Genomic DNA, 20667 nt, shown 5'->3' on the forward strand with positions numbered 1-20667 from the left:
CAAACAGCGGGAAGTTTTGGCTTCCCATTCTTTGGCTCTCCCACGTATACACAACTCATGGGGGCAAACGGGGAAGAGGTTTTCTAATGTGGTGGTGGGAAGAATCCGGGAAACTAGCCCAGGGCCAAAAACTAGGGAGCAGAAAGGCATAATGTGCTCCATGAGGTAGACTCCTAGTTGTAACAAAATTTGTTGCATTCTTAGTGCTGCTTAAGAATAATGCAACTTCAGTACTAAATCTTTTAGTAGTGGTAATTGCTGGAAGCCACCAGATGTCCCATTATTGTAATCTACAGTGAGATGAATTGCCCTCCTATGCTTAGGGAGATAACAAATCAGGATGATTAGCCAAGACTGATTCTGAGGTGTAAAACATGCGCTGCGTCCTGTTTCCAAACGTGCGATAGTAAACCGCCAGAAGACCCCTCTCACATTATCCTCTCATCGCAGATTCTTGCCTCCTGATGAAGTGGCGGAGAATCTGGAAGCGTGGACAACCTGAAGTTTCCCCCCAGCTCCCTAGGTTGTCAGTCAATGCAAGCCACCAATCTATTCACAGTAGTGGTTTGGGGGACTCAAACTTCCATCCCCCTTGAGTCCTGAAGCTAACTTAAAAAAACAAAAAACACTTCCACATTGCCCTGGAGACACGCCACAACAGCAACACTTAAAAAAAAAACCCTTACATTTCCACGTTGTTACAAGATCACATCACAACAAAAAAAAAAACATTCATTTACATCTCTTTTTGGGATTCTTTGTATAATGGCCTGTCTTTATGTTTGGGTAGATTTGTGATAGGCTGGCCATGGTAACTGGACCCCAATGATTGTGTGTTCACAATAAAGGTTTAAAACAAATAGCATGGATGCCAAGCTAATAGGGAGAGGGCTGCTGCATCACACACACACCCCTTCCCTATTCCTACCCTCTGGCAAGAAAACACAACACAATGTGTTTTAGATTAGATTGCTGCCCAATCCCAATATTACTGTGCACATTGAAGAGAACATTTTTTTAAAACTGAGGGCAGGTCGTTTGTGGTACTGTAGCTACATGGACCGCAACATTTTTTTTCTTTAAATTTTTTTTTATTTGGAAACAGGGAGGGGAAGGCAAATGCAAGGGCAAGCACAATGCTACCGAGACTGTTGCACATTTCTCCCTTCAGACTTGCTTGCCCCTGTTTGCGCCCTGATTTGCAGTGCAACAAGGAAGGGGAAGCAGGATTTTACAAATGCCCTCATCGCAGAGAAAACTGGATGCAAACCCACTGGAGAGCTGCGGGTTGCTGCCGACATCATGAAGAAGCAACACTACTGGGAGGCTGTGCAGGGGCCACTGGTCCTTCCAGGGCTGTCAAGAAACCCCAGGATTTCACAAGACCCAGGTTGAGAAAGCCTCCACTAGCATGTTCCATGGAAACAAAATTGGGTCTCATGAATTAGTTTGATTTATCAAACTAAATGCCATTTATGTAGGTGGCAGAACATTTTAATGTAGTTATTTAAAACATTTTTATACTGCCTAAAGTAGTTTCCAGACAATGTAGCAGCAGAAAAGAGCAAAAGTCCAGCAGTCAAACAAAATTGTGGCAGAGCTTTGTGAGTCACTTCTTCAGATATGGGAGAGCACACTTCAAGTACTTCTCAAATGTTAATCAAGATATCAGAAGACAACACTTGCTCTTTATGTTTTCTGTAGTAACAGTATTAACAGTATTAATTACCCTGCCCTCACCCAATGTTAGCAAAGATACCCAGGAAGTTTATTGAGAATGGGCTGAGGACAGAGCATTTCCTTTATCTGAAGCACAAGGAGGACCTTGCTTTTGGATCCAAGACAAAGACTGTCCCAGCAACAATACTCAGGGAAAGACCTCCCCCCACCCTCCGGTTTTTTGTTTAAAAGGGAGTTTAAAAAACCTAGGCTGTTCACAAATTATGCAGGAATGGATGATAACATCACCTGGAAACAAAAACAGGTGCATAACTAGAGTTGCCAAAAGTTTCATGTAGAATTGGATTATCCACACAGGAACATAGGGGGGCATTCCGCACAAGGACCAATGTTGCCAAATGTTCACAGAATGTAGAAACGTTATATTAAATAGTGGAATTTCGTCATTCCGCAAACCTTTATTTTTAGTGGAATATAGAAGTCCCAGTAGCGTTTCATTCATTCCCCACAGGTTTCCGGTCTCTCTGGAATCGCAACAAAGGAAGCAATTTTTTTCTGCGCTTCTTCCTGCCCCTGGCCGTCAATCAAATGGAACAGCCAATGGGCTATTGTGTTCAAAAAAGGGGGGAAAGCCCCTTTCCCTTTAAGAACTGTTTTTTAAAAAAACAAACACACCCGTTGCAACGAATCTGTGTTCAATCGTTGCATCAGAAAGACCTTTTTGCTGGCGTAGGAGCTGGCAATTAATCGTTTACCCGCTCCTCAAAAATCCCCCCCCCCGCGATTTGTGGTCGAAATTATGGGCAGTGCCGAACAGGGGGCTGTGTTGTACTTGGGAACTTAGGGAGCTTTGTTTTACTTTAAATCACTTCTGTGGAGGGACTTTAGCCAGAGAAGCCTCACTCGTTCGTTGCTTTCGCAGGTCTAAGGGGAAAAAATGGCGATCGCTTCTCCGGAAGTTCGGGGCAAGAGCTGGGGAGGGACTTTCTTTCTACCGCTACATTGAGAACGCACATGTCTTTCGCTGGTTTGTTGCAGCTTGTGCGCAGAAGTGTAACAGCTTTTTCAGGGGGAATCCACTATTCCCGATTTCCCGAAAAGCACTACAATGAAGCGCTTTTTGTGGGAGTGCTGCAGCAGTGTTGCAGATTGTGTGCGACGTCATGCGGAACGTTGAATTTGTAGCATTTACCAAAGGTCAGACTTCTGCTACATTTAAGTTGTGCAGAATGGCCCTCAGTTTTGACGGGTTGGTGTATAATGCAACAACAGTGCAATATCCCTTGATGCACGGATACAGCTTCTAACAGGGAGGGCACAGTGCATTCTCTGAAGCAACCCAAAGTCTATGGGAGCAGCAGGAGCAGCTGGAACAAAGAGCACAGCCAGTTCTGTTAGAACAAATGTTTTGTCTCAGGGAGGTGCCTCCCCCCCACACCTTTTCCTCCTTTTCATTCACCTGTATGGCTCTGCATCTGAGTGAGACTCTGTGCCTTGTGCCATAGCATGCATATGAGTCGAATGAAATCAAGAGAATACAACTGGGACATTTCCATACATGACTAAAAATATCTATGCCAGCTGAATGGTGTAGCACTAAATATTATCGTACCTCCCAGCCCCTTCTCACATTTTTGCTGTCTTGCTCTTGTCTGCCGCCTTTTCGCACTTCTCACTCTCCACAACTGCTTCTGGAGATGGCGGAAGAGAGCAACGCGCTTTACACACGACTTTCTTCTGCCTGTCAATCAATCCAGGCAGCTAGTCCCCTATCTCCATTTTTTAAAGGTCCTATGATGCCTGCTAATTTTTTTTACATTAATACTTCTACAATTAAATGCATATGCATCTAATCATAGATGCATAGTGCATTTGAACACCACCCCTGATGGAATCATGAATCCTCATGCTTTTAGACCTGTTGGCCGCATTTGATGTGGTTGACCACATGTTGTTGACTTACTGTCTTGCTGGAGCCGGGATTAGGGGGACTGTGCTACAAAGACTGGTCTCCTTTCTCTGGAACTGGATGCAGAGGGCCGCTGTGGGGGATGAGTTTTCAGACCCTCTTGGGCTCTCGTGTGAAGTACCTCAGGGGGCGATTCTCTCCCCCACATTGTTTAACATGTATGTGCACCCTCAAGCCCAAATGATCCAGAGTTATAGGCTGGGATGTCATCATAGAATCATAGAATGATGACCTCATGGGTCATCTAGTCCAACCCCCTGCACATCCCAATCGCTCATCTACTGTAACTTGCCACCCCTTTGCCTTCACAGAATCAGTCTCTCCATCAGATGGCTATCTATCCTCTGTTTAAAAATTTCCAAAGATGGAGAACCCACCACCTCCTGAGGAAGCCTGTTCCACTGAGAAACCGCTCTAACTGTCAGGAACTTCTTCCGGATGTATAGATGGAATTTCTTTTGAATTAATTTCATCCCATTCATTCTGGTCTGTCCCTCTGGGACAAGAGAGAACAATTCTGCTCCATCCTCCATCCTACGTAAAGGTTTTCTCTTTCCCACAATTGAAAACTGCAAAAGCACATGGTCACTGCTACCAAGTGTGCCCACTACTTCTACTTCCTCTACCAGTTCTTCCCTACTGATGAGAATCAAGTCTAAAATAGCAGAGCCTCTGGTTCCCCTCTCTACTTTCTGGGAAATGAAGCTGTCGGCAAGACAAGTTAAGAATTTAACGGAGTTTGCATTTTTAGCAGAGTTGGTCTTCCAACAGATATCTGGGTAATTGAAGTCACCCATGACCACTGTTTCCCCCTTTTTTGAAAATTGTGTAATTTGGTCTAGCAGTATCTCATTGAAGTCCTCTGACTGGCTTGGTGGTCTATAGCAGACACCCACAATAATACCACTCTCATTTCCTAGTCCTTTTATATTTACCCCAATACACTTAACTGAACTTTCATGCTCGGGTACCTGTATTTCTTCACAAGTATAAAGATTCTTAACATATATTGCTACACCTTCCCCCTTCTTTTCTTGTCTGTCCCTTCTGAATAGATTGTACCCCTCAATTTTAGTATTCCAATTGTGAGTATTATCCCACCAAGTTTCTGTGATTCCTGTTAGGTCATAGCCCTCTTCCTCTATTATGACTACTAGTTCCTCCTGCTTGTTTCCCATACTCTGTGCATTGGTGTAGAGACATTGTAATCCATCCTTTGTGTGCCTCATGGTTTTGGTTTTGGAACTTCCTTGTAAGATAGTAGTTCCCTGCTTATGTAACATTCCATGTAGATTTGAGATCTTCTCATGTTCAGATCTTGCCATCACACCAAGTTCTGAATTTACGTCTCACTCCCCCTTTGTGTCTAGTTTAAAGCCCTCTTCATCAGGTGTGCAAGGGTTCTCCCAAAAATACTTTTCCCATCCCTTGTGAGGTGTATACTTAAGATCATGTCTCAGGCCAGAAACCTGGAGGTGACTATGGATGCCTCACTAACACTCGAGGCACAGGTCAAACAGGTAGCTGGCCAAACATTTTTCCATCTCCGCCAGGCTCGGCTACTAGCGCCCTATCTGTCCTCTGACCACTTGGCCACAGTGATCCATGCGACAGTCACCTCCAGATTAGATTTCTGTAACTCACTCTACACTGGCCTGCCTTTGGGCTTGATCCGGAAACTGCAATTGGTCCAAAATGCGGCTGCTAGGGTCCTCACAGCTACACCTTAGAGGGCCCATATCCAGCCAGTGCTGAGGCAGCTGCATTGGCTAGCGGTTATCTACCGGATCAGGTTCAAGGTTTTGGTTTTGACCTTCAAGGCCATCCATGGTCTGGGCCCAGTGTATATGAGGGACTGCCTATCACCCTATGCCCCCCGCAGGGCCTTACGCTCTGTGGGGGCTAACCCATTGGTCATTCCAGGTCCCCAGGAAGCTTGTCTGGCCTCGGCCAGGGCCAGGGCATTTTCAGCCGTGGCCCCTAGCTGGTGGAATGAGCTCCCGGAAGAGCTGCGGGCCCTGCGGGAATTGTCATCATTCCGCAGGGCCTGCAAGATGGAGCTCTTCTGCCAGGCTTTTGGTTGAGGCCGGGCAGCGAGAAGATCTAGCCCTCCTCACAAATGTGATGGTTGCGTCTGTCATCTGCCCTCTCCCTTTCCATTCTTAGTGGGTGTGGAATTGGGTTAGTTATATTGATTTTGCAGCCATAATTGTCTTAACTTTTATATTAATTGTATTATGTTTTATTGTGCTTTTATTATTTTAGGGGATTGGTTTTTATGTGACCCACCTAGAGCCTCCGGGGGGAGGCGGGATATAAATTAAATAGAATCATAGAATCATAGAGTTGGAAGGGGCCACACAGGCCATCTAGTCCAACCCCCTGCTCAATGCAGGATCAGCCCAAAGCATCCTAAAGCACCCAAGAAAAGTGTGTATCCAACCTTTGCTTGAAGACTGCCAGTGAGGGGGAGCTCACCACCTCCTTAGGCAGCCTATTCCACTGCTGAACTACTCTAACTGTGAATTTTTTTTCCTGATATCTAGCCTATATCGTTGTACTTGTAGTTTAAACCCATTATTGCGTGTCCTTTCCTCTGCAGCCAACAGAAACAGCATCCTGCCCTCCTCCAAATGACAACCTTTCAAATACTTAAAGAGGGCTATCATGTCCCCTCTCAACCTCCTTTTCTCCAGGCTGAACATTCCCAAGTCCCTCAACCTATCTACATAGTGCTTGGTCCCTTGGCCCCAGCTCATCATCGTCGCTCTCCTCTATACCCTTTCAATTTTATCTACGTCCTTCTTGAAGTGAGGCCTCCAGAACTGCACACAGTACTCCAGGTGAGGTCTGACCAGTGCCGTATACAACGGGACTATGACATCTTGTGATTATGATGTGACGCCCCTGTTGATACAGCCCAAAATGGCATTCGCTTTTTTTACCGCTGCATCACACTGCCTGCTCATGTTTAGTTTACAATCCACAAGTACCCCAAGGTCTCGTTCACACACAGTGTTACCTAGAAGCGTATCCCCCATCCAGTAGGCATGCTTTTCATTTTTCTGACCCAGATGCAGAACTTTACACTTATCTTTATTAAATTGCATCTTGCCCATTTTTCCATTGTGTTCAGATCTCGTTGAATTCTGTCTCTATCTTCTGGAGTATTTGCCAGTCCTCCCAATTTGGTGTCATCTGCAAACTTGATGAGCAGTCCTTCCACCCCCTCATCTAGATCATTAATAAATATGTTAAAAAGTACCAGACCGAGAACCAAGCCCTGAGGTACCCCGCTACTCACCTCCCTCCAGTCTGATGAAACACCATTGACAACAACTCTTTGAGTGTGGTTCTCTAACCAATTCCCTATCCACCTAACTATCTGAAAATCCAGATTGCAGTCCTTCAATTTATCCATCAGAACATCATGGGGAACCTTATCAAAAGCTTTACTAAAATCCAAGTAAACGACATCAACCGAATTTCCACGATCCAGCAAACCTGTCACTTGGTCAAAAAAGGAAACCAGGTTGGTCTGACAGGACCTGTTGGAGACAAATCCATGCTGACTTCCTTGGATCACCAAATTGTCCTTCAGACTCACTGGTCTGTAGTTTCCCAGGTCATCCTTCCTCCCTTTTTTGAAGATCGGAATAAATAAATAAACAAACAAACAAACAAACAAACAAACAAACAAACAAACAAACAAACAGATGATGATGATGATGATGATGATGATGATGATGATGATGATGATGATGATGATGATGGGGAATTGCACATGCTTGTGGGTTCCTGAATCAACCTCTTCAGGCAGCCCTTGGAACCGATTGCTGAGCATCAGTGGGTCAGACCTTCTCCTTATTCTTCTACTCCTATGTGTAACATTCTTCCAATTATTACCCTCCTGTATAAGGTGTTCCTGGTTATATATTGATAGATTTTAAAAAGATAGATAGTGTAATAATTTCTCTAATCTCCGGACCTTCTCCTGCAGCAGAGCCACTAATTTGCACTTGCTGCATTTGTAAAAATTGTCCCCCTGAGGTAAAAAGACAAACATTCCGCAGATGGTACATGTCACTACGCAACCTTCTTCAGTCTTCATGCCACTTTGATCCATCTGAACTGCTCCACAAACAGTCCTACACTTCACTGAAACCTTCGGCTTGCTCCTCAGGCAAAAAGCCAACAGCCAAGAGTCCTTTAGCTCTTGGCTTCTTACAGAGTATTATGGTTTAATTCAGACCCCCAGAGTCTTTTGGGTGCACACCTCTGGCAAAGGTGCACGCCTCTGGCAAGCAAGAGCCTTTTATAGCACAAAGGCCTACTCAGCAGAGGGCGGAGCTAGAAGTCAGCTCCAGATTCAGCTCCTGAGAAATGCTCTCCTCCCAGCTCCTCCAAAGCATCTATCAATAAGTGGATGACACCCAGCTCTTTCTCCTGATGGACAGACATACGGACTCCCCGCCCCCCCCCCCCGGATACATTTTCTGGTTGTTTGGAAGCAGTAGCTGGATGGCTCAGGCAGAACCACCTGAAACTCAGCCCCTCCAAGATGGAGGTCCTGTGACTGGACAGATGAGGGCAGGATCAGGAATCATGCCTCCCATGCCTAAATGGGGTGCAACTAACACCTGCACTGACTGCTAGGAATTTGGGTGTGACCTTTGATGTCTCCCTTTCAATGGAGGCTCAGGTCACAAAGATAGCCTGAGTGGTTTTTTTTCCCCATCTATGCCAAGCACGGCTACTAGCACCCTACCTGTCCTCCGAACACTTGGCCACAATGATCCATGCAATGGTCACTTCCAGGTTAGACTTCTTTAACTCACTCTACATAGGCCTACCCTTGGCATTGGCCCAGAAATTACAGCTGGTACAAGATACGGGTGCAAGCGTCCTCACTGGGACATCTTGGAGGGCCCATATTCAGCTTTGTCATCTTCATTGGTTACCAGTCTGTTTCTGGACCAAATTCAAGGTATTGGTTTTAACCTCTAAGGCTGTATGCAGCTTGGGCCCTGCTTATCTGCAGGATCGCCTATCTCCTTATGCCCCCCATAGGGCATTTTGTTTTGTGGGTATGAATTTGCTGGTTGTTCCACGCCCACCCCCCTCCGGGATGTTCACCTGGCCTTGACCAGGGCCAGGGTTTTTTCGGCCCTGAACTCAACCTGGTGGAATGAACTCCCCGAACAGCTATGGGCCCTGTCAGACTTGTCAGCTTCCTGCAGGGCTGGAGCTCTTCCACCAGGCATATGGTTGAGGCCATGGTGGGGTTCCGGAATTACTATTAGTGGATCCCTTAACATCAGTTAGATGAAGACCTGCGCTCCCAATGAAAGAGAGTTCTTGGCCCCAGTCAGATGGGGGAGAGGTTGGGGGGTTAGAACGCTGTATCACCATCTTTTAATGTTTAATGTTTATTTTTATATTTTAAGGGGTTTTAGGGGATTGGACTGTTTTTTATTGTTTTATTGTAAACTGCTGCGAGTCCAAATGGAGTGCGGCAGTATATAAATCCAAAAAAAAAAAAAAACTTAAAAAAATTAATCTCGTTTCTGATGGGAGGGGGAATTTAGAGAGACATGCATTGTGTCACAACTTTGGGAAAAACTTATTTTGGGCATCACCTGCATGCTTGTTCACCTATGTGTTGCTCTGGGATGTTTGCCGTTTTAAAAAAGACATTCCCATCCCCGGGAACAAGGGAGAAGGAGGTAGGTGCGAGGGCGGAACAAGGCAGAGATGCCTTAAGCACGTTTGAACCTCCATACCTTCTGCTGGTTGTCTGCTGCTTGATCTCCCTTAAAGGTAAAGGTAAAGGTATCCCCTGTGCAAGCACCGAGTCATGTCTGACCCTTGGGGTGACGCCCTCTAGCGTTTTCATGGCCTTCCCCAGTCATGACCGTTTACCCCCCAGCAAGCTGGGTACTCATTTTACCGACCTCGGAAGGATGGAAGGCTGAGTCAACCTTGAGCCGGCTGCTGGGATTGAACTCCCAGCCTTATGGGCAAAGCTTCCAGACGGCTGCCTTACCACTCTGCGCCACAAGAGGCTCTTGATCTCCCTTACCTAGCACTAGATCCACTTTATGCAACTCTCCAAGTAGTGCTTTAAAATGGAGGATGTAGTGAGCAGTTTGCTGCCTGGATGCTGGATGTTAGCAATGTCATATGGAGGGGCTGGAATATAATTACATAAGGCAAGCATTACACTACATTTAAAGGGTGCGGAAATGCCCCTAGGAAATGCTACTGAAACATCCAGACAGTATTCCATCCTTTCTCAACGTTTTTACTGAAACATTCTTCAGACTTTAATAACCCCCACAAATGGTGCAATTTTGCAGAATATGGTTGAGAAGCATAGCTGCATACATGCCCAGCCAGGGCACCTGCCCTCCACACCCCCTCTAGGCTTATCATTGGCCATTTGGGGAGGGGGGAGCAGGTCAACATGACCATATATGGTCATATCATCTAATAAATGTTTAACCAATTTTAAAAATATATTACAATGAATTAACTTCCATCCATTCAGGAAACCCTTTCAGGGCCATCAAAAAAAACCCAGGGTTTCATGAAACCCTGGTTGAGAAAAACTGAAATATCCTGTTTCCCCTTGCTTGGCATAAAGTAGATTTTTCCCCACCTACTACACAGATATGCACCCTGCCATAATACTGTGACCCCCATTATGCCATTAACCTCTTATATCTTATTATTATAATTATAATTATAATTATTTAATTTTTAGACCGCCCTTCTCCAAATAGGTCTCAGGGCAGTTTACAACATAAATAGTTAAAACACAATAAAATCCCCATAAAAACCCCAATTAACATCAGCAAAAGTTACATATAACATGTAGCGGTGGTGGTCACAATTCTAATCTTAGTTCAGCCTGGTGGAGAGAATAATATTCAGAAGAGGGTGGCACCAATACAATAGATCTAACAATGATCTCGATGTTAGAGATCTCAATATTGGAGGGGATCCTCTGATGGATTAGTGGGAGAGCTGCCTTGGCCTCAACCATATGCCTGGTGGAAGAGTTCCGTCTTACAGGCCCTGCAGAAAGCTGGTAGATCCCGCAGGGCCCTTAGCTCTTCTGGGAGCTCATTCCACCAGGTTGGGGCCAGGACTGAAAAGGCCCTGGCCCGGGTCGAGGCCAGGCGAAAATCCCGTGAGCCCGGGACAACCTGTAAATTCATACCCGCAGAGTGGAGTGCCCTGCGGGGGGCATAAGCAACCAAGCAGTCCCGCAGGTAGACGGGACCCAGGCCGCGTATAGCCTTAAATGTCAATACCAATACCTTGAATCTGATTCGGAAACAGACTGGTAACCAGTGCAGATGACGAAGCACCGGCTGAATGTGGGCCCTCAAACGTGTTCTAGTGAGGACCCTGGCAGCCGCATTTTGGACCAGCTGTAACTTCCAAGTCAAAGACAAGGGAAGGCCCGCGTAGAGCAAGTTACAGAAGTCTAATCTGGAAGTGACCGTTGCATGGATCACTGTGGCCAGGTGTTCCGAGGACAGGTAGAGCGCTAGTAGCCGGGCTTGGCGAAGATGGAAAAACGCCGTCCAAGCTACGTTGGTGACCTGAGCCTCCATAGAGAGGGAGGCATCGAATGTCACTCCCAAATTCCTGGCAACTGGTGCAGGTGTTAATTGCACCCTGTTCAGGCATGGGAGGCGTGCTTCCTGGTCCTGGGCGGAAGCCAGACTGGTATGGGTCGAGGGCCGAAGTTTCATCCAAGAAACCTAGGAGTTGGTCCGCCATGGCCCGCTCTATCACCTTACCCAGAAACGCCAAGTGCGAAACTGGGCGGTAACTGGCGGGGTTCCGCGGGTCCAATGATGGCTTTTTCAGTAAGGGGCATATCAATTCAGAAAGCTTGTAGTAGTGCCTCATTATATCTACATCCTGCTGCAAACATGTCAAGATGCACCAGTGCCCATGAGGAATTCCAAGAAATACAGTTCCTATTAGAGATGTCATACTCCAGGGGGGACCTGGGGATCCCATGAATTTACAGTTCAACTACAGAGATGAGTTCTCCTGGAGGAAATAGATGCTTTGGAGGGTGGGCTCTAGGACAATGTACCCCACTGAGGTCCCTTCTCCCTTGGAGATGGCAATACTACACTCCTTATTGCTTACGGGTGACCCAAAGGGAGCCTGGTAATCCTAATTCCAATGGTTCTTGGTATATAAACCCTGCTGCGCATGTGTTCAGAAGAGTGCTGAGGCTAGTGGAATCAAAGGGGCTGCCTTTTGCATGACACTCAGTGCTGCCGTTGCACAGGCTCATGGCAGCATTCAGAGGCAATACAAATATCTGAAGGAGGTTCAGGCTCTTCAGAAGTTTTTCTGGGGAGATCTTGTCTTGGGGAGAACATTCTCTTCTCTCTGTTTTGCCTGCCAAAATAAGTGATTAGCACAGTGTGTTGTTCCTCTGAAGCAAAGTGTAGAGACTGCACATCATTATGGTGGTGGCCCTTCAGCACCATCTGTAAGCTGCTGGTGCTGCATTATGCCTTTGCCATCATTGTGGCCTGGTGGAATAGTTGAATAGATCAAAAATCGCCATTAAAGGCCATGTGAGGTTGGTGCTGTAAGAGGGAATCAGACTAATATGCTTTAACTGGCTACACAATATGTTAACACTTGTACTGTAGACATGACATGGCAACTGAGGACATCCATTTGCTGGGAAGGCTTTTAGCTAAACGACATCAAAGAACTGAAAGATCCTGAATAATAAATTTCCAGAAGGGGCCTAACCGATACTCAAGTCATCATGATAGTAATAACAAAAGGGTCCAGCCCATGAATATCAGCTCTGAAAACCTGAATTGAAACAACTGGTGGAAATTACCAGTTACTTTTTAAAAGGCATTTTGAGAATGAAATTAATTACAATCCATTTGTTTCTTCTGTGCAAAAGAAAGGTTTTTTTCTCAAACACAGTGATATTTGAAGAGATAACAGGCATTCCCTTACTGCCAGAAAATATAAACCTCATGTTTATGGGCACATGAAAACCTTGCTCCGCAGTGAATGATTTTATGTGACTTTTATAGAGAAACCAAAATGAACACACTTTAAATCATAAGCATTAAATGGATGAGGATCACATTGCTAGAATTGTTTTAAGAGAGCCGAATAAACAATGCTTTAAAGATCTGAGTGAGGGGGTTTCCTTATTTTATTTTAACTGGATTTTTTAAAAAATCTCTTTACGTAGGGAACTGACAACCATAAAAAACAAATGGATCCTGGAGATTTTTAAAACTTTCTGCTTATTTCAACCTCTTGCCTCACAGCACCACTTGTGAGTCTACAATGACCACCCTCATAAATCTCACAATGTTGTTAGCCCCTTTTTGCAGACTGAAACTGAGGCACAATATTGAATAATATTCCCAAATAATCCAAGGATGACACAGATTATCTTTTCTGTAGAGTGGTGAGTGGTTTTTCCCTTTGCATTACCATATCGCTAGACCTGAATGAGCATTCACACAGTCATAAAACTATCACATGGAGGCAGGAGAGGGGAATGGAAATGAGAGAATCCTGTTTACAGCTCTTCCTATTTCCTGCAGCAGTTTCTTCAAACCAATAAAAGCAAAACAGGTAGTGAATTGATTACTAGAGCCGATTCTCATGTACCTCCTGACCTACTCAGCTTTACCACTAAAGTGAACTTTTTAAAAAAATGTGCTTAAAAATGAAGGAGGGGGACATACAGTATTATTACAGGCTGTCTGGAAATTTTCCATGTAAAAATAATGCTTACCATTGTAGCCACCCATTAAAAAAAAAAATTACATGAGAAAGAGGAGCAATGTGTCAGTTGCCACAAGCTATGTTCCAGGCATAAGTAGCTGACAAGTTTTCCTGATTATTGTATATGACCCAACAATATCCATGCAGATAGCACTGGGGGAGAGACAGGTTAACTAGTAATAGTGCAAAACTGTTTCTGGACTGTCTTACTTCAGATTCAAGTGGGTAGCCGTGTTGTGACACAGTTTATTAATTTAATAGAATTAACTTTATATTCCCACTGTCATGATGGTAGTTCTTAGTCTGAAGAAGAGTGCTTGCACTCGAAAGCTCACGCCTTGAATAAATCTTTGTTGGTCTTAAAGGTGCCACTGGACTCTGATTTTGTTTTGTTCTAATCCTAAATCCTAAAGTCTTTTTCCTAACATCAAACATTTAAAACAGAATCACACTAAAAACAGGTCAGGATTACTACTGTACCAAAGGCATGACAGATTTCCAATAACATGCTTTTGGTGTAATTTGAAAGTTATGGCACAATATTTGGCTACTGGTTTGGAAACCTCGCTGTTTCCTCTGGAAATGAGTCACTTTCTCAGAGTCACTGGGAATCTGTGGGGTCGATGATCTTATTGCAAACTCCCAGATAAAGTGAACATCTGAAAAGGGCATGCCCGATGGACTCCAGTTCCTTACCCCTGCATATACAGATTCTCTCTGCTTTGGGAATCTTTAGGAGTTATTCCTAACGTATACTTTTTAAACCTGCAGGACAATTGTTTGAATATGTGGGAGAATCTACTCATGAGATCCCAGCTTGCAGTGGTTCCACCCAGAAAGAGTTTTCTGCATGTTTAGCTCTTTGTCTAGAGAGTCTGCTGGTTCTACAGTTTGCGTAGGCCCAAACTCAGGCAGATAGGCTGTACTTTACTGGTGGAGTCTACAGCAGCAGCCCTATTGCCTCATGGAAACACTGACTAGGTAAAGAACTTGGCAAACAGAAATCCAGAGCTTTCTAAGACCTTCACTAAGTGATATGAGGCTTCATGAGCCAATAAAAGAGAAATCAGCACAGCTCTGCCCCTGCACCTCAGCTCGTTAGCACAGAGGAGGCAGTAATGAATTTCTTTATGGACACCTTTGCATGGCCAGCACAAACGGAGCCCCCAGTGAAGGAGCATGAATGACAGGGAGACAGGGGAGGCCTGAGGAGGGATCCTGTTCAAAAGGCCCAGCGTAGCTCCAATGGGACATAATTAAAAATGATTAAACCATCCTCCCCTTCCAACTCCATGTGATGTCACATAAATTCTTCCCTAACAAGTCCCAGGCTACCTTTGCCTGAGCCGGCGTGGTTCACTGGGCTCCAGGAAGGAATTAAAGACACATTTGTGTTCATTTCATAAGAAGGTAATAAAGTTCCTGCAAAGCGCTCTTGGCGGTCAGAGGTCAGCACCAGCGGGTACATTTTTATTTAAGCCTCTTATTACCAAAGGCAAATGCTGGGTTGTATTAATCTTCCTGGGCTCCTCCTGTCCACAAGTGCTTTTGAGGAAAGAATGGATCTTCTCGATTACAGGGGAACGGATGGAGCAGAATCTCTGGGTTCTGGTACTGAGATGATGGGAGGCATGGGCTCAGAGGTACATACAAGGTATGGGAAATATCACTACAGCACCCCTTCTTATCTCGTGAACATCACCAGACACCCTAGAGCGCCATCTCTCAGAGCTGTCATATGATCGGTCACTGACCTTTCGTAACCCCACCCTATGTCAATTGACTTGGTAACTGTGCAATAAATGTCTGTCTCTCAGCCATGCTTCTCCATAACTTGCCCTGATAGAGATCTTTCAGATGATGTAGTTACCTCAGTGTTCATCTATTCAAGACGATGTTTCCTGATAGATTAAGGAATGACAAAGTTTGACTTCTACTGCATGTCGACTGACAGATACTGTCAAATATTCATTGCTACATGTAAGAAACTGTCAAATATTGATCACTGTCCAAAAATGCTGATGTTGAATGTTTGCTGAAAAATTGCACTTCCAAAGAATAAAGGTAAAGGTAAAGGTTTCCCCTGTGCAAGCACCGAGTCATGTCTGACCCTTGGGGTGACGCCCTCTGGCATTTTCATGGCAGACTCAATATGGTGTGGTTTGCCAGTTCCTTCCCCAATCCAAAGAATATTTGCTATTAAAATTTTCAGAAAATTTTAAGGGAACTTTTATAGGAAAATTGGTTTTGGCTGCTCTAAACTGTGTCAATGTTAGTCTAAAAAGTCATTTGGGATCCACAATAGCAAAGGCAGGGATATGTAGCACTTTTAGAAGGTAATAATCCTACAATGACAATAGTGTGATTTTTACATCACAGATAATATAACTGAGTTCAAAGCTAGTACAAAGTAATTAAATATATAGGGATTTTTATATATGTGACATATATCTGGGAATAGATATTTCAGATAGAAAGACTGTTGCTATTGACATTGTAATCCACCTCTAAAAAGCTAGCTGCACCATATATAGGGAACTTCAACGCATCTTCCAAGACAAGCTTGATTTGTTCATATTTTGCAGCAGAACAATCAGTCCATACCCTCTATTCCCCAGTCAATCCTAGTCCTCCAATGCTATGACCATACCTTCCTTAAGCCAGCTTGCTGTAACAGCAGCTTCTACTCTGGACAGATGGGTTTGATTCCCCATTCTTCCACATGCAGCCAGCTGGGTGACCTTGAGCTAGTCACAGTCCTGTTAGAACAGTTTCTCTTAAATCTCTCTCAGCCTGACCTATCTCACAGGGTGTGTGTTGTGGGAAGAGGAAGGGAACACAATTGTAAGCTGCTTTGAGATTCCTTCAGATAGTGAAAAGTAGGGTATAAAGTTCAACTCTTTCATCTTGCTGGATATGTACAGTGTTAGATACCTTCTACAATGCCTTTATAAATCCCTCTGAAGTGAACTACCACAGTAAAGACTGACAGTTCCATTGAACTTCCCAATATTTATTCATTTATTTTAACATTTGTACCCACCTTTCCTCTTGGTTTGCGGAGGGGGGTTTCTTTCCCTGCCACTCCTTCCCCAACTTATCTTAATACCATTTGAGTCAATTTCACTCCTTGGCCCATTCATTCAATCTAGTTTGCATCCTTGGAAATCAGGGGTTTTATTTGGTTCTATGGATTTTATGGCTGTTTTTAAATTGTTGTTAATTTTCATTGTTTTTATGGTTGATCCCCCCCACCCCAAGCAAGTGTCTGAGAAGGTGGCATCTAGATCATAGTAATAATAAATTTAGCTGAATGAATTATCAGCTCTGAGAATTTGGGTTGATGGATGACTAGGGTGAAATTTACCTATATCGTTCTAACTCCATTCTCTCATCTTTCGTGTAAGGAAATCCATTCCCCTCCATCCATTCTTATCCTGTACTCCCTCCCACACACTCTCTTTTTTGTTCTGTCTCTAATTCTAGGAAGAAAAAATCCTCATTTCTGTCCTAGATCAATTTAACAATCACATTTTTCAAATATACATTCCATTTAATTTTGAATACAAATGAAGATATTATTTTGTAATCTTTGTAATTTAGCTAAGGCAAGTATTTTATCCAGTCCAAATTTCCTGCAAAATGATACCCATATATATATTTCCCCCCCTGAAAAGTACTGTTGTTTCTGTGGGCTTATGTCAATAGGGATTAATTTTAAAAAACATTAGCCAAAACTTATTTAGCACAATTAGAAGCCAAAAATGAAATCAGGAGAAAAGTGCTTTATAACCATTAAAATTTTATTTAAATTATTTTTTTCTGCCCAACAGAAATATTTAGAAAAAACTAAAACATTTTCCTTATGTAAACATTTTCCTTTCAACACAATTAATGATCACTTATAAATTAACACTGTGCAAAATTCCCAGCATCTACAACTGGTATCTGAAGGATCAGAAAGAATGCTCTATGTCACAGAATTCTAGATGGAACAATATGTCTGGAACAGTGTTGGGGGGGGGCACACCGAGAGGCCTTCTGGAGTTCTTGCCCTAGTGATAGACCACTTGATGACACTTGGGTTTTGGTCACTGTGTGACACAAAGTATTGGACTGGATGGGTCATTGGTGTGGTCTGACATGGCTTTTTTTTAATGTTCTGATGGCATTGGCTCTTAAGTGAAACAATGGTCTAAATATCTAGAATTATTCAGAATTGTTGTTTTTTTGGTCGGGGGGGGGTCTTCATTACAACAAATAAATGTAAAATATCATAATATATATCTTCAAAAAGCCTTCAAGTCTTGTCCAGAAATAAACATCCACATTCATCTTAGAGAGATGACAATACATCATGTGATGGTAATTTGGGTACAAGTCCAAAATCACAAAACCAAACTTGTGAATCCTGACAGTGTTCAAGGGCATCTAGTGAGTTTTAAGGCTTCTGTGGGAACTTGAACCCTGGGCAGAGTCTGCACTTACCTTGTTTATTCCATTGTCAATCCTGTTGAATTCAGATCGCTTTGAACTCGGGTCTTCCTCTCCCCCCTCCTCCCCATTGAATCAGGAAAGCACGTGATTAGGGAGGCTCAGAAGGTGGGGGAGGGGCTCTTTCTTTTCTTGAAGCTTTTTTCATTCTTTTCTTGAAGGGGGGGGGGAGAAGCCAAGCAGGGAGCCTCTTTCTTTTCTTGGAGGGGAGGGGGAGAGGATCGAAAAAGGCAGAGGAGGGAGGAAAAATCCAGGACCGACAGAAGTTGAGAGAAATTAGGGGCTTCTCCTTTAAGGCAAGTGTGTCACATGACCAGCTGTAGCCTATCAGAGGTTCTCTACCACGGAGCTTTCTTTATTCAGGATTAACAGCACTCTGAGATATCGCACAATAAAGGTAGGGTCACTCTGGATCGATCCTTCTTGCTGCAGAAGGAAATTTTAAATTGCCCCAAATCCAAACGGAAATCACATTCTGTGCAGAGGGCAGGGACTGAATCGATCTGGGATTGGAATAAAAGCTCAGTGCAGTTTACACCCAGGTTTCCCAACTCTACTATACTTTTTCCATACTGGAAAGACAGTAATTAACTACTGTAATTTGATAGCGCTCCATGTAATTAAAGGATACCTACAATAGATACTAGTGGATGATCTGGGTTATTGTCTGAAATTGTAACTAATGGACACAGAATGTACATGAACATTTTCCAGATTGGTTGGGCAATGTCATAAACATTTACAAATTAGAGAGGAAACCCCTGGGTTAAACATTGTGATGAACTGAGGCCAGAACCTCACCATTTTCCTGCTTTAGTCTCTGCGCTGGGGAACAGAAGTGAGGGGCTTTACGCACCGGGATCTTTGTTGCAAATTGGTCACTGAATAAAAAATCGCCATTTAAAATAGTGGAATTCGTCGTTATGCATACCTGCCTTTGTAGTGGAATCCAGTTGCGTTTTGTAGCGTTTCCCACAGCTTCCGGTCTCGGCAGAAAAGGAAGCGCTATTGCCAAGCTTGTCCCGCCCCTGGCCGTCAAGCAGCCAATGGGCAGCCGTTAGCATGCTTCCAAACAGCCCCTTTCCCTTTAAGAAAGGTTTTTTTAAAAAAAAAACCAGACCCATAGCAACGAATCTGGGTAGATTCGTTGCAACGGAGAGACCCATCCAGCTGCCTAATGTGAGCTGTCGTTTGATCGTATGATCGTTGCCACGCTGCCTCGAGTGATAAAAAAAAAATCCCCCCCCTCTCACGGGCCCGATTTTCGGCTGAATTAATGTGTAAAAAATAAAGGGACTTTATTTCAGCAAACGGGCTTTTATGTGATTTGTGCTTAGTGACTAAAGGTGAAGGACTGAAGCCAGGGAAGCCTCTAAACAGAAAGAGGCTCGCTGGTGCGTTTATCCCCGCTCGCTCGGAGAAAAAAAAATGGCGATCGCTTCGCCGGAAGTTTGGAGGACAGGCTCAGGAGGAGGGACTTTGAAGAAACCGCAACAATGTTAACGCACAGGTCTTTATCGCTAGTGTTGCAGATTGTTTGCAAGAGTGTAGCGCTTTCCGGAGGGTGAATCCACTTTTTGGGATTCCCCTGAAAGCGCTACAACGAAGCACTTTTTGCTGATCGGTTTCAGGAGTGTTGCAGATTGTCTACGACGTCGTGCGTTATGGCAAATCAATAGCGTTTCCAATTGGCAACCATTGTGCGATTTTGAAGCCGTGCAAAAAGCCCCTGAATATCCGTAGCCCATGTATTGCTTTAAACTCTTCATTTAAAGCCTGATTCACCATCTGGTGCTGTTGAATTGTTCTCTTTTCCTTACTCTTCAGAGTCTATATGAATTTCATACATTGCTCCACAGCCACCTGATATATCCACCACTTTGATTGCAGCTGCTTGAAGGAACTTCTCTTTCAGTATCTGTGCCACCCTGTCTTCTCCATCAGTCTGCGAAGCAAACCTCCACACTGTGTTGCATAAGAAGAAAAAGATCTCTCTCCAGCAGGCAGGCATCCTATCAACCAGAGCCATTTGACCCATTATCATGATATTCCTTACAACAATCCTGAAAGGTTGGTTTAGTATAATCCTGTATTGGAGACTAGGAACCTAGGGCTAAAAGACCCATTAGGGCTAAAAGACCCTGGTCCATTATTAAGAATTTTCAGGAATGACTGCATAAAATTCCCTTTGGAATTCAGAATGACAACATTAAGCCAGTCATTAGAGAGTGAGTCTGTGTTGGACTATTTCCGCATGGAGGGGCAAAATGTGAGTGGCTTCCTGCTTGCAAATACAGGGTGGTCTCGCATTTGCAGCCCTCCTCCCAAGTTTTCCCTCTGCCCCACAGCAGCTGTTTGTCTCCAGACAAGGCTGCAAGGGAAAACAAACCAATCTCCCTCCATTCCTTGGCTTGTCAATCACAGCAAGCCACCAATCATAGCACAGCAGTTCTCTCATGGACTGAAACTTTCTCTCCCCCCACCCCAGCCTCAAATCTTTTTTTTTAAGGCACTTCTACATTGCTATGTGGTAATGCCACAACACAGATGCATTTCTAAATAAAAATTAGCACTGCCATGTTGCTATGGAAAAACACCAGAATGATAGAGCATCCCTCCTCCCTTTTGGGGATTCGTATTTTTTGGACTTTATTTCTGTCTGGTGGATTTCTGAGATGCTGAACATGGTCCCTGGAGCCCAAAAATACATTTTGTGT

The sequence above is a fragment of the Paroedura picta genome, chromosome 3, assembly GCF_049243985.1.
Source record: "Paroedura picta isolate Pp20150507F chromosome 3, Ppicta_v3.0, whole genome shotgun sequence".
Classification (NCBI taxonomy): Eukaryota; Metazoa; Chordata; class Lepidosauria; order Squamata; family Gekkonidae; genus Paroedura; species Paroedura picta.